Genomic DNA, 14,523 nt, shown 5'->3' on the forward strand with positions numbered 1-14,523 from the left:
CTGTACATCCTGGAGGGGCTTTCCAGTTAAGAGTGAAAAGGAAAAAGACATTTCTCTTAAGAAGTGTCTTGAAAGAGCTTTTTGTATCACCAGAAGCAGCTACACTGATACTGACCTCCACATTTATAAATGCACGACAACCACTTACGTGACTTCATCTGGCCATGATTTTTAGCTGCAATTCCAGAATCTCATCAAACATGTTGCTATCCTTTAAACAAGGAAGGAGAGCACAAATACCAACATTTCTCACCAGCCTTCTGGGTTGGAAAGACCATTTAATTTCTGCTCCCTTAGCTTTCAGCCTAAACTCCTAAACTCTGCTCTGCAAACCTTAGGTCTATGTTGGACCTTATAAACTTCTTGAGCAGCAACTTAGGTGCAAACCTGCTACAAAACCCTTCAGGCACCACACTGATTTATGGTGGCAGGACTTCACTGTTCCAGCACAGAATTTACTTCACTTGCTCCTGCAAGTCATTTCCACACTGAAAGTGAAATCAGTGCCTTGCTACCTTGGTGCAATAGGATTTTCCTCCTGTCCTGATAGACAACAGGGAAAAAGATTTGTTTCTATTATACCACTAGATCTAAATCTTTGGGTTGAGAGCAAAAGAAAAATGTTACTTTAGGAAGTAATTTCTGCAGGGACTCTTTGGCATGAGGACAAACTGTGGTGTGCTGGCAAGAGCAGCACTGTCCCTGAGGGCACAAGCCCCCTGAAGGATGAACAGGCTGTTGTCACAGGGGCCACACCTGCAGGATGAAAATCCACCGTGCGCTTAACTCAATGCAAACTAAGCACAAGTGACACAGCTCCTCATCCTCAGCAAGGACTTGCCTCTGCAGAGATCTTACTGACAGACTCAGCTCTTGTTTGCAAGTGCTGTGACACTGTCACACCAGTCAACCATCCCTCTCTCTCTTGTCCTTCTCTGTGTCCGACTGCTGAGCTGCTGCTGAGAAAGAAGAGGCAGAGTCCTTCAGGCCAACGGGGACTTTCCAATGGGCAGAAACTTCCTCCTTTCTTTTGCTTTCAGTGACAGCAGAGGGGTTTGTCCTCAGTCTCTGTGTCAGCAGGGAAATTGTGCCTGCCCATCACACCTAGGACATGAACAACCTGGATTTTTATTGGTGTGAAACCCAGAGTGACCTGACCTTCTGCAGGAACATGGAGAGAAGAGTCAAAAGGGATTCCTGGAATGTTGCAATAAGCAGATACTGGTAATAAACATATATAGATAAAAAGGCATACAAACTCATCCAAGCATATGGAACTTATGTAAACCTAGTTTAAAAATATGCATTTTATTGCAATAAACAGTGGGGATTGCAGAGCACAGGAAAAAAGTTTCTGGTGGGAGGAACACTGGTTTTAAAGGTAGGACCAGCTCATGAGGTTTGATTTTTTACCTTTTTCAGAGTACAAGGAAGTCATGGTGTTCCAGAGCAGAATCTGGGGCCAAAGTTTTGAGAAGAGGGTGTGATAAGATCACCAGAGTATTTTATCAGAGTATTTAGGAAGAAGCCCTGCAGAGCTTCTCTTTGGCTTTGACTGAAAGTAGAAGTCCTGTTTTTACCAAGAATTTTGATCTCTTGGTGTTCTGGAGGAAGAAAAGGAGAACAACAAACCACCTGAAGTCTGCATTGAGGTGAGGTGTACCACAGAGGGCCAAGAGCTCACCAAGGCAAGAGACCCTCCTGTAACTTAAACTGGTCTTTCAATAACAGCAATAATTTCTCAGTACATGTTGATTTCAGCAGGCACCAGCAGAGTAAGTGTAAGTCAGATTCTCTCTTCTTCTTCTGGCCTTTCACATATCACTGAGGAAAGGTGAGGCTGTGACATTCTCTGTTCAATCTTTAATTCTTCAGAAGTCAAAACTGAATTCTAGTCAGGTTCATTAACACTGTAATTTACATACTCCTACAATCTTGTAGCCTTTTATATTTGCCTGGAGATTTGAGCTCGTTCCTTGACAAGAAGAAAAAACTATATATGGGACTAATCCTTATTTTCTAAGGACTCTATCCTCTCCCTCTCTCCCTTTCTCTTTCCTTTTCCTCTTTTTTTTACCTTTCCCTTCCCCTTTCCACTCCCTCTTTACTCCTATGGTCTCTTATTTTCACAGAGAGAGGTTTTTATAACCCATGCCCTTCAAAGGGATTCACCAGCCCTTCATTAGCTCTGCCAGATGCTGTTTGAAGGTGTTCTCTCCGTTCTCTGAGAGGCATCTCTGCACCATCCTGCCCCTGCAGACGCTCTTGCTCGGTGGCAGAGGCTGTCACAGCACCGCCAACAACAACTGTGCAGCCAGAGCTGCAGAATTTGTCATTGCGGGCCTGAAAGTGCCAGCCCTGGATGGAAACATCAGTAGGAGCTCACGCTCTGCCTCCCCGCGCTGACAAATCCCTGCAATCCCTCCTGCTGTGCTCTGTGGCAGCACTGCCAGAGGAGGCAGAGGATGTGACAAATCCTTAGGGACACCTCGGGCTGGCTCTGGGCAGCAGGACCTTCCCTTAGCCCATGGTCAGTTCTGCAGACAGGTATGGCCACACTCCTCAAAACACTCCTTGCTTTTTGGGGGAAATCCCTTCAGCTTTAGTCATTTAAGGCTCTGGAAGGGGCCAAAGACTCAACACTCTTCTTCTGATAAAGCAGACGATGGGCAGTTCTTCAGCCCATGGAACTAAAACTAAATTATTTTGGCCTAAGTAGTCCCCAAGCATATCTTTTGTGAGGGAATTACTTTCCCACACATGGGGCACTTTCCCTCTTTTGCTGCTAAGAAAATCCCAGTGTTTGATGCAAACAGCCCCAGGATGTTTTCATGAATAGCTCAGGAAACAGCTCACAATCAACCTCTTGAGGAAAACAAAGTGTGTTTTCTAATGTAACCAATTAGTTTGAGTTTTGAATGTTTTGCATTTGCAACTGAGGCCCCGTAAGCAATTCTAATTGTTGTCAGTAGGTGAGGTACTTCTGAACAAAGAAATAAGTTTTACATGGCATTTCCTAATGGATAATGGTCATAAAAAAGAATGGATGTTTGGAGAGTGTGTTATTATAATGGGGTATGTTCAAGGTGTCACACACTCGCCCTTATTCTTTTGTTTTATAAATACATAGTTCTAAGAATTTTTAACTCTTATTTGGTTTAAAAGGTCAAAGAGTCAGTAGTAAACACCTGTCTAGCCTCCTGGACCTCGGTTCTGGCCATCCAGGGCCATAGGGTGCCACCTCAAAAGGCATTTTTCAGTCAAGAGTAGCAGACATAGGCTCCAAGGCACCAACCTTCCCTCTTTGGTATCATCACCAATAGAAATTAGTTCCTTCCAGTTCCCAAATGTCAAAACTTATGTATTTTTGCATGCAAACTATGATGACTTTTGCTGATGTTTGTAACATTTCACAGGGCCAAAGAGGATTAAGATTTATGAAGTTTTACCAAAGAGAGATGCAAATGTCACAGCAAGCATAGCAAGGGTGAAGGTTGAATCACCCTGAAAAAACCTTCTCTTGCTGAAGTAACCATAGAATCACAGCTTGATCCGGAGTGCACCGGTACCACCTTACCCTGTCCATGAGCCATCCTGGAAATGCAGAGCATGCCAGCCCCAGGTCTGGTCCTAGTGCCCGAACACCAGAGGTTTATGTCCAAAAAGGAGACAAACAAGTCCTTTTTGGCTGTATTCTAATAAAGAGAGAGACCATGGGGCATTCTCCTGGGATCTCTCATATTTCTGGAGGATGCAGCCTCCTTTTTATCCTCAATTCCCGGCCCCATTTCCCTTCTCTCTTTCCCCATTGGCTGAGGTACTTGAGAGGTACAGACTCCCCGACACACCTGACACCAAAGATTTCCCTCTAATGTATAAACCTCCCTTTTATTTTTTAATTCTTATGGTATTTAGGGGTTTTTCTTCCCCATTGTTTCTTTCATCTTTCAATGTCTAATTTCGTTTATCAGCAAACCTAAAGTTGATTTGTAAAAGCAAATCTCTTTTTCCATTCATCATTCAGTGGAATCCCTCCCATTGTTTCTTTTATCTCCCAGTGATAGTTTCATCTACCAGCAGACCCACAGCTTGTTTGTAAAGACAAATCTGCTATTCCTCTCACTAGCTATCCCCTAACTTGCCTTTCTGGGCAAACACAGAGGTTTCAGTTGCCACCTTTCAGAGACAGGAGCCTGCCAGACCAGGTTGAGCATTCAGCAATGTCTACTTGAGTTAACCTAAGTTTTCAGTCCAGAAGCCCAAGCTTATGAAGTGTGATTCCTCATTTGATTTCCTATATTCAATTTCCTATTTCCTATTTCCTATTTTCAATTATTCAGATCTACTCAAGATCTGTTCTCAAGATCTGTTGAGGACATGGAATGGTTTGGAAAGCAAACTAAGAAACAAGGTGCAAAAAAAATTTTACAGGGCCAGGGAGAAAATGCTAAGGGGGAAAAGGGCAATTGTGTTTTTATTGCACTGCTAGTAGCTAGAAGTTGTAATTGCTGTGGGGTACTTAATAGTTTTTTCAGGTTGACAAATTGAGTCAAAAGTTTATTACCTCATTCCTGAAGCTGCAGACTTGAAATTCTTCAAGTTCTTACATCCCCAGGGAGTCCTGTATGCAAAATAATTGAAAACACATTCTGTATCAGAAAGGAGAAACAGACCTAAGCATCGTTGCAAGCATTGTATATATTCATGAATTCTCAAACTACTAGGTTAATTCTTGAGACATTTTTTATCTTTTGCTCCTGTGCTTATTGTTGTCTTATTCAATGTTCTGTTCCTACTTGTAACCTACGTTCATCCTATCTCACTGCAGTGCAATAATAAAGCAAATAATTACCTAGAGGATGAAAAGAGTCTATTCCTCACTATCTTGCGTAAGGATGAAAGCGGAACATTTCAGGGACTACAACAACTTGTTTCTCTTAGTAGTAACCCTCCCCGCCCCAAAAAAAAAAAAAACCAAACAAAAAGCAACAAGGTTTAAACACTCCTCAAATTCTAGTTCAAGTAAGAAGCTCACAAAGGGCACTAAGCCACGGGGACACGTGAACATCATCACCTCATCTCACAAAAATGAACCTGCTTTTCACCACCAGCCAGTTCAGGGACCCAAACTCCTTCCCCAGCCCCAGGTGAAAGCAGTGTCAAGGCACAGGAACCAGGAAATGTCCCAGGACACAGAGATAGTGCTGCCAACAGCGCTGGCTCAAACACACTGAAGTTAGGTGTTGAGGATTTGTTGCAGATCGGAGAGTTTTTGCAGGACAATGGCCGTATTCAGCCGATGCACAATCCAGCCTGCTTGGGATAATGGACAATGGACATGTTCACAAACAATAATGGACATATTCAGAAAATGGGGTTGGTATATCCTTGAAAAAGATACAAGAAGAAAGAGTCATCTGGACTCAGCAAGTTTGTCAGTGAGCTTGGAAAGTAAGAAAAAAGAGAATTCATGGGTGGGACAGAAAACCACAGCCAACACGCGTGAAAAGTTAGATAATCCAATAAGCATCCAGTTTTAGATGCGTGAACAGCTAGGGTTAACCAATCATGGATTAGCTAGAGACGTGTGGACAGTAGAGAATTATTACAAATACAGTCTTTTTAGAGATAATAAATTTGGTTTCACGTGATCATATTGGTTGTGGTGTGATGTCCCTGAACCTCCACATCCCGCATTTTCCCTCCCACATTTCCAGGGGAGATCGCGTGCAACCCTGAGAGGGACTTGAGGACGGCAATTTGGCTGCTGTGCAGAGGATCAGAGCCAGCCTTCGAGGAGTGGAGAAGCCGGTCAAAAGTATCCTCACTGCCCCGGTGAGAGGAAAAGGTTACTGGAGCTCCAGTCGTAGATGTCCTGAATCTCACCTGATCAAGGTGAGCGGCCAGGGAGGAGATGGGGTCTGAACATGAAAGGGAAGGTGTTCACAAACTCCTCCAACATATCCTCTCTAAGAGAGAATATAAGTAGGATGCTTCCAATTTGAAGGGACTATTACACTGGGCTTGGGACCATAATCTCATAGCAGGAGCACAGGCTGCTTTTGAGGTTTCGACATGGGAAGCTGTGGGGTGAGGGTTGTGGGACTGCATTGCATCGGGGGGGGGGGGGGGGGGGGGCGGGGGAAATGACGCAAAAGAGGCGTCTAAGTTTGCTACTTTGTGGAAAACTATCATGGAGGTTTTACAGGCCTTAAAGGCAGAGAGGAAAGCTGCTTCTGCAGCTTGTGCTGCCCTTGCCTCTGAGTCAGAAAAGCCTCAGGCATTTCCAGCAACTTCAGTTCAGCCACTGTTTTCTACAGCCTTAGATACTCCCTCGCTCAGCCCACAAGCCCTCGGCTCAGCATCGAGCATTACACCAACTGCTCCTCCAGCTCCTCGTGAGAAAGAGGAAGCTGCTGCCTCTTCAGAGGTGTTGGTCTGCTGACCAAAGGATACTTGTACTCACAGTGCAAAAACCTCTTCGGGTCTGCAGAACAAAAGACTGTTCTACTCAGAGTGAAAAAACTGCTGATAACTGTAACTTAGAGACTAAACATGCTGTAAAGGATAAGGAAGGAGATGTTGTTATGAAAATACTTCCGTTGAAGGGGATTTAAGATCTTTAGTGGACAATTTGCAAAAATTGGTAATTCAACATAAGGATTCAGTTGTCCCCAAAAGAGACTATTCTTTTGAAAAAATGGATCTAGCAATGATTGTGGGTTCGGGCAGACAATCAGGAAAGCGGTTGCCACCCTCTCATTTTGTCTCCAAGCCAGCATCCAAGCTGGTTAAACGAAATCCTCCCTCTCATGCTGTAAAGAATGTGGAATTAGAATTGGAATGCGACCGTGAAAGAGAAGCAGTGCAGAAAGGCAAGTGGCAGGGGGTTATTACAGAAGCCATTGTAGAAGGGACTTTTCTCACAAATGACATACAGGCTTTTCCTGTAGTAACTAATGCTGCAGGTAGAGTCTTCCAATTCTTTCGATTGGAAGATTTTAGAGAGGGTAACCGCTGCAATCTCACATTTTGGTTTAAAATCCCAGCTTGCACAGTCACTTTTGCAGTATGTTTTTACCTCTAGCACATTAATTCCAGCTGATGTGCATACCCTAATCAGGCTTATAATGCCACCCCACCAGCAGGTGATGTTCCACAAAAGCCGGGAGGAGAAGTGTGCCCAGGAAGCAGCACAGCCTCGGGCACAGGGTGATCCTCTGTATGGTTTACCAGCACAACAGGTACTTGGCAAAGGGCCCTGGGCTACTGCCACTGCCCAGGCTAGGAGCATTGATGAAGTTTTACAGATGAGCCAACAACTAGCCTATAATGCCATTCTTGCACTTCCAGATGGGTTACACAGTCTTTTACACAAATTCGCCAAGGAGGGAGTGAGGACTTTGATAAATTTGTGGACAGATGGCATGAGGCTATTTATGATCATCCCGATTTGGATTCAGACACAAAGGTACGATTGTTTAATATGCTGGCTTTTGACAATGCTAATGATAAAACTTGGAAGATTTTGGGTACATTAAAAAAAGGGAGCTGATGTTACAGAAATGCTGGAACTGATGGCTAGGACTACAGAAAGGCAAAAGGCATCCTATGTAGCTGTTGCAGTACAGGGTGCAGTAAAGCCACTGATTTCAAAACTGCAAAAGAAAGCAGAGGGAAAGAACGTTAAGTGCTTTGGGTGTGGCAAAATCAGACATATTCGGAGTCAGTGTCGCTTTGCAGTTATGAAAAAATGTTGTTCTCTCTGCAAGAAAGATAAACACAATACTAAGGATTGTTGGTTCCAGGGAAACTACCTTGGAAATGCATTATCTCCTCGCGTGCAGAAACAAATACGGAGAGCTGCCTGGATAGCTCAGCCTCCCACCGTGGAGGAGGAGGGGGACTTCACTCACTCAAATCAACAGTCAACAGCCGGAAGTGCCAGAATGGACTTGGGCACCGCAGTAGACGTCACCATCACGGACTCTGCTGCGCACCTGATAGACGCCAATGTAAAAGGACCCTTGCGGGGTGGGCTTAGTGCTTTTCTGTTAGGGAGATCATCTGCCAGTAAAAAGGAATTGCATATAATCCCTGGGGTATTGATGTGGACTATCAAGGGGTTGTTAAATTATGGTTAGAACATATTCCCTCCTGTATCTATTCCCAAAGGTTCACAGATTGCTCAGCTTGTTCCTTTTAAGTCTTGTGTCCCCTGTACAGGAGACAAGGGGCAGGGAACAGGAAGCTTTGGAAGCGGGAACAGGAAGCAGGTTGCTGTTGGAACTCTCATATCCACAGTTTCTGGCTGGATTGCTGTGTTTTACCACAGACAGCCCTGGAGACAACAGTGCAGACTCCATCTGCAGTAAAAGGGGACTTTGTTCCAGCTTTTCCCTCGGACCAGCATGCAGCAAGCCCACCTGGGCCCCATTCAGGTCAGTGTGGGCCAGTAGTCAGCTTCTGCTGGGAATGTAAAGCTTTTCCCAAATTTCCACATGGAATAATGGAGCAAACCCAGCTGCACCAACCCCCAAATTTCACTCTAAAATTGACAATTTTCATTTTCCTCTATTCAAGCCTTGAAGAAAACAAACTTTGAGTGAGCTGGAGGCACAGTGCCCTCCAAGATCATTCTTGAGCAGGACAGTATTCCAGGGGAAGATTGGCAAACCCAGAGTTTACTGGTGCTTAGGAAGCCTTGCAAAACCTTCCCACGGGCGGTGCTCTGGCACCCTCCAGAGCTCCTGGAGCCCTCACTCACCTCAGGCACAGTTTGGACAGCAGGGGAGGGTTCCGTGAGACGTGGGGACAGGAGGAGGGAAGGCTTTGCAAACACTGCCACGAGGGCAGGGCTGTTTTCATTTATGGTGCCAAGAGGTAGTACATCATCTTTGATTGAATGGGAGGTGCGGAAGGGCAAAAATTCTCAGTGATAAGGAGAGAGTGTCTCCAGTCACACAGCAAGGGAAGTGAAGGGGAAAGTACAATCTGTATTTCATGGAGGTGTTCAGTTTTTAACAAAATATTTTTGCAGAAGATGTGCCGAGGCAGTGGTGACTCAGAGCATTTCATCAGACTCGCAGAGTATCCCCACATCTGCTCAGCCACATTTTCTCTCTTTTTTTCCTTGTGAATGATTGCTCCTGACAGGTTGCTCCTGCTTGGAGTTCTGCTCTCAGTGGAGTCCCGGAGTTTTCTCAGCAGGCCTCTGCAGCGAGTTCTGAGCCAAGGCGTGGCTCAGCTGCCAGCCCAAATCTGCCCTTCCCTTGCCCAGCCTGAGTGCAGGTGGGGCATGTGCTGGCCATGGCCAGAGATTTCCATGGCCAAAATCCTCCAGCATTTCCATCTGCTCATGGCTTTGGGTAGCACAAATCACACAACAGCCATCGCAGCTGACAAATGGCATTTCCTGCAGATTGCCACAGCCACACTGCTGATCCACAAATCTACCAGAATCAATTTCAGTTGAAAAATGTCATTTATTAGAAACTGCTACACCCATGCTGAAAATACAGAACTCAAGAGATCTCAATTTAAGGTAAACCCAGCAATTTATTAGATTATTACAACCAGTCTCTGTAAAAATATACAAATACCAAGTTCACTTAACCAAACTTGATTTATTGCTAGCCTCTACTATACACAACTCACTATACACAAAGATCAATTAGGCGTTTAAAAACTTAATTTATTACATATTATTACAAATGTAGACCCCATATAGAAATACAAAAATATGCATTCCCTCTCTAAATACCCCAACAAGAATTCAATAGTTATGCAACTATACATCTTTAAACAGAATTAAATACATACATACATGAACATATAAAAAACTATATCGTATAACAATCTAGAGATGTAAATATAGATTAAATATTACAGATTAGATACTATACATACATACATATATATATATATATATATATATATATATATATATATATATATATATATATAAAAACAGTTCAACCACGACTATTTTTAAGTATACAAATATTACTGTACCAATCTAAATAGCAATCCAACTTCATCCATACAAATATACAGCTATGCATCTGGACACATATGTAAATATAATTAAATAAGTCAATATACAATTAAAAAATATAAAAACAGGCATCTGTACCAATACAAATACCAATACACTAATTTTAAAAGATTTATACTGAAAACTACATTGATAAACACCTACAAAGCTGTACACATATGGAAAAATAACTAAACACAGATATTACAACATACATAAAAAAGTAGATACATATTTAGACAAATACGTAACTGTAAACCTGTATGTATATATCTATATGTACATAGATAGAGAGTACATTCATAAATATAACAAGATACATACAGAAATATACCAATAAAAAATAGCAAGCTACTTATGAAATTATGCATGTAATTATCAGTAACTCCATGCTAGTCCATAGATAATTAAACAGCACAAAAAGAAGAAGGATCCCAGCTGCCTCATCTTCAAAGCCTCTCCCTCGGTCTCCTCCTCCCATGCAGAGCAGCTCTCCTGGACAGGGACAGCAGATGGGACATCTGGCAAGCAAAGGGAACTCTGAGTGAGTACGGGGACGTTTCCCTTGGCAGCAGCTGCACTTCCCTCAGGGGAGAGGAAATCTCAGAGCCTCCCCAGGAGGGTTAGAAAGAAAAAGCAGGCGAGCGGGCCAGGCTGTGGTGAGCGCAGCCGCGGCGGGACCGTCCCGCAGCCCCGGCAGCCCGGCACAGGCGGCACAGCTGCCGGGCCCTGCCGGCACAGCTGCCTTGGCCAAGGACAGCCCCTGTGCCGGCCGCGGCAGCTGTGCTGAGCAGCCCCAGCACGGGCAGGGCCCGCTCCTGCCCCGCCGGGCAGTGCCCACGGCCACAGCCCACGCCGCCCTCAGCCCCACCCTGCCTGCCCGGGCCTGTGGCCTCACCCGAGCTCTCTCCAGGCTGGCAGCAGCAGGTCCCCGTTCATGACTCCTGCTGCTGCCCTTCAGATTCTCCCTGCTGGCTCCTGTCAGTCTCTGGCTGTCCTCGAGGTCTTCCTTGCAGCTGGGGAAAAAGTGGAGGCTCTGCAATTGGTTCCGAGGCCTGGCAGAGCTGCAGTCCTGGAGCGCTCTGTGCTCCCTGCTGGCCCCCTCCATCCCTTCAGCCCCGCCATGCTCTCACTGAACCCCCAGCCCCCTTCAGTTTCTTAAGCCCCTCACTGTCCTCTCATCCCCTCAGTCCCTTTCTGACCCATCCCATCCCATCCCCCTTAGACCTGCCAGCCCCTCAACCTGTGACACTTCCCTGTCACCTCAGTGCCACCATGACCCTCGGCTGCCCCACAGCCCTCAGCCCCAGCAGCAGCTCAGGCTCCCCGTCCCTTCAGCGCCACCGCCCCCTCAGCCCCTTCAGCCCCCTCTGTCTCACCGTCCTTCAGCAGCTCCTCAGGGGACAGTGCCTGGGGCTAGCGGCAGCTCCCACCGCTCCAGGGACAGCCGGGGCTGGAAGTGCTGCTCTGGCCGGCCCGGCCGCCAGCTCGGACCCAGCACAGGGAGAGGGGACACAAGGGGCACAGGGGGAAAAGCAAGAGGTGAGAAAGGCAGCCGAGGGGGCAAAGAGGTAAAAATGCAGCCTAGGCCTATGCAAACAGCAACCTCTCCATCTAAATATTCATATTCTTCTTACTCTATAACTATCCTCATTTATAAATGAAACTTCATCTATTTTTTTTTGGACTCTACACAAAAAAAATTAATCTCTGAAAATCTATAAATGTAAATTTATTATAAAATATATCACTTCTCTAACTGCATATATATCCTTACTTTACTCTACAGATCTATCAATATATGCACATATAAAAAGAACACTCTAATCTATAAATAGAACTATACCCTTTGATAAATAAAACCATGGGAATCTAGAAACATATTTACAAGCAGAGGAATTCTACCTGCCCGATGGTCACGGGCTCTCCTCTGTCTCCTCCTGCCACGCAGGGCAGCCCACCTGGAGATGTTGGTCAGATGGCATCTGGGAAGCCAAGGGAACGCTCAGTCAAGATTGGCCCTTGTGCACCTTTCCCCTGGACAGCAATTGCCCTTCTACCAGGGACTGTCAAAGATGGCCTGAAAGGCAGACTCTCACTTGGCAATTTGAAGCCTGCCCTTAAAAGAACAGAGACCATTCCAAGTGTTCAAAAGTGTGTTTCAAAACATTGAAGGATCTCAATAAAGTCTCAGCACTCGCAGTGCAAAGGGCACCCACGAGAGCTTGAAACACACACAGCCCCAGGAGCCACAAAGAAGCCCAGCCTTGTTCTTTCTCTGTGCTGACAGACAGACCTCAGTCCTCACTGAAATGCCTGAAGCTGAGGGCTGCTGGGAGCTGAGTCATGAACCAGCTCCATTACCAGGGCCATCTACCAACTGCCCCCTGCAGCGAGCAGCAGTTGCTCCAACTCGACCATCGGCTCTGGCAGGAAGGGCTGCGAGGGACAGAGCTCCCTACGAGGCCTGCAGGCTGCACTAGCTTGGCTAAGGAATGGATCCAAAGCGCTCCCTCTCTCCTCTTAGGTCTCCCTAATCAGGGCTCATTCCAGCTTTCCATTCTGATACTGGACTGACTGTGATGTTTCACTTGGCTGGCCTCTGATGTTCTGCTCCTTGTTTTTCTGGTGGGTCAGCACCAATACAAGCCGACTGGTACTACATTGAGTCAGTGATCTGGACTTCTAGCCTGACTTTTTGCTCTTCTTTTCCCCTGTTCCTTCAAGAGTCGCTCAGCCTGGCCTCCCCTGTCAGCCTGCAGCAAATTTATCCACCGATTTCAGCACAAGGCTGGGACACCCAACTTGGTGACACAACTCCCCCAAGGTCAGCTTTATTCCCTGCTCTCTTGCTACGGCACAGGACTCAGTGCCAGAGCCTCTGGAGAAGTGTGGAGGGCAGGGCTAAGGCAGCTTGTGCCAGTGCAGGATTTGAACTCAAGGCACCAGGAAGCACCAAGCCTGCTCAGAGCAGCCATCTCACACCTCTCTAAACCAGTGAGGGCTCTGTCCTTACCAGGCTCCTCGGGCTCCTGGGAACCGTTCCTGCAGCTCTCAGTGCCAGATGAAGCTTCCTCTGCTGCAGCTCTGTCCACAGGCTCCCCTCCTGAGGAATCGGGGGCAACACTGACATTGTCCTGAGCAGAAAAACAGAAAGAAAGGAACCCAAAGATCACTCACTATTTTCCTCGAAACACATCAGGGATACGATAACTCTCCTTCTCCACTCCCAAAGGACATGGAGCACGGAGGAGGGAACACTGCTCATACGGTTCACATGAGGAGCCTTTTAAACTCAGGATTCAGTGGCCAAGGTGAAACTGAGGCTCTTACAAAATAACTTTTGAGACAAAACATGAGCACAGCAAACCAGAAGACACCAAGTGAGGGGACGTGCCCTCAAGCTCTGACCCTGGCTCATGCCAGAGCTGAGAGAAATCAGCCAGCAGAAAGCCATGGGCTCTCCCTGCTGCCAGCAAGGACAGAGCTCGCTGCCTGCCCTGCCCAGGGCTGGGTGCTGCAAACCCCCACACAAAGCACACACTTCTGCCTGGGCGTCTCACCACCCCCAGCCAAGCGCTCACACAACCCAGCACAAGGTGGTGCTTTTTGGAGCCCTCTGCTGCTGCCCCATGGGTATGATCCAGGCAAACATTTATGCACCCAGGCCATTCCCAGGATCACATTTGTGATCAGGGGCAAAAATCTGGACATTGGGACAGCAGGAAAAAATAACAACCCAAAAGACAGGAAAAGCCAGACAACCAAGTAGTGTTTCTATTCCAACGAGGAAGTAAATGTCCACAATGAAGCACCTGCAAATTACCTTTGGACACAAAGATATTCTCACTATGACCAGTTCCAGAACATTCATCTCTTCTGCGTCAGCACAGCCAACAGGACCCCTAAAGATTCTAAAGATGGTTCCGAGCCTGCAATGTTTCCTTTTATTACAGAATAAAATGCTTCTGAAAACTGCAAAGTCTGACTTGACAGAAGACAAAAGTCATGCCACTTGAGAAGAAGGCATTGGTAAATCCAAAAAAATACCTCTCCCCAACTTGAGTTTGCCATGTTTCATAATCATAAATGTACTGCAGGCAATGGGTCAGCACATGAATAGAAAGAGAGACATTCTTTGGCCAACACGTATAATATTCTGCAAAAGGACAGAGAGCTGCAGCTCCAGCCAGCCCCAGCCACAGCTCTGGGAGCACATACACGCACAGCAGGGCTCACACAGCAGCAGCTACAGCTGCAGTCCTGCCCTTGCCTGGCCTCGGCCTTCCCACCCAAAAGAGGCACAGCCCACACCTGCTGCTGGAACAGAGGCACCTCTGGCATGCCCCTCCCTACACGGGACACTTGGCCTTCAGTGGCAATTCTCCAAACACTCTTCTCCTCTTTCCCAGCAAGAAAAACCTCTTTTTCATTTCTTCTTCATTCCCTTTCTCAAAAATCTTTCTTTAGCAAGAAGAATTAAATAA

At 46.1% G+C, this 14,523-nt stretch overlaps 1 long non-coding RNA gene across 1 annotated transcript; it reads right to left on the reverse strand.

Moving 5' to 3' along the window:
• Nucleotides 1–10,016: 10,016 nt before the first annotated feature.
• Nucleotides 10,017–11,934, reverse strand: LOC132322302 (uncharacterized). The gene is made up of 3 exons (XR_009485085.1): nt 11,416–11,934; nt 10,935–11,052; nt 10,017–10,557 (listed from the first exon to the last, which is right to left on the reverse strand). It is a non-coding gene; the product is annotated as an uncharacterized LOC132322302 (long non-coding RNA).
• Between the last annotated feature and the right edge of the window lie 2,589 nt (nt 11,935–14,523).

The sequence above is a fragment of the Haemorhous mexicanus genome, chromosome Z (assembly GCF_027477595.1).
Source record: "Haemorhous mexicanus isolate bHaeMex1 chromosome Z, bHaeMex1.pri, whole genome shotgun sequence".
Classification (NCBI taxonomy): Eukaryota; Metazoa; Chordata; class Aves; order Passeriformes; family Fringillidae; genus Haemorhous; species Haemorhous mexicanus.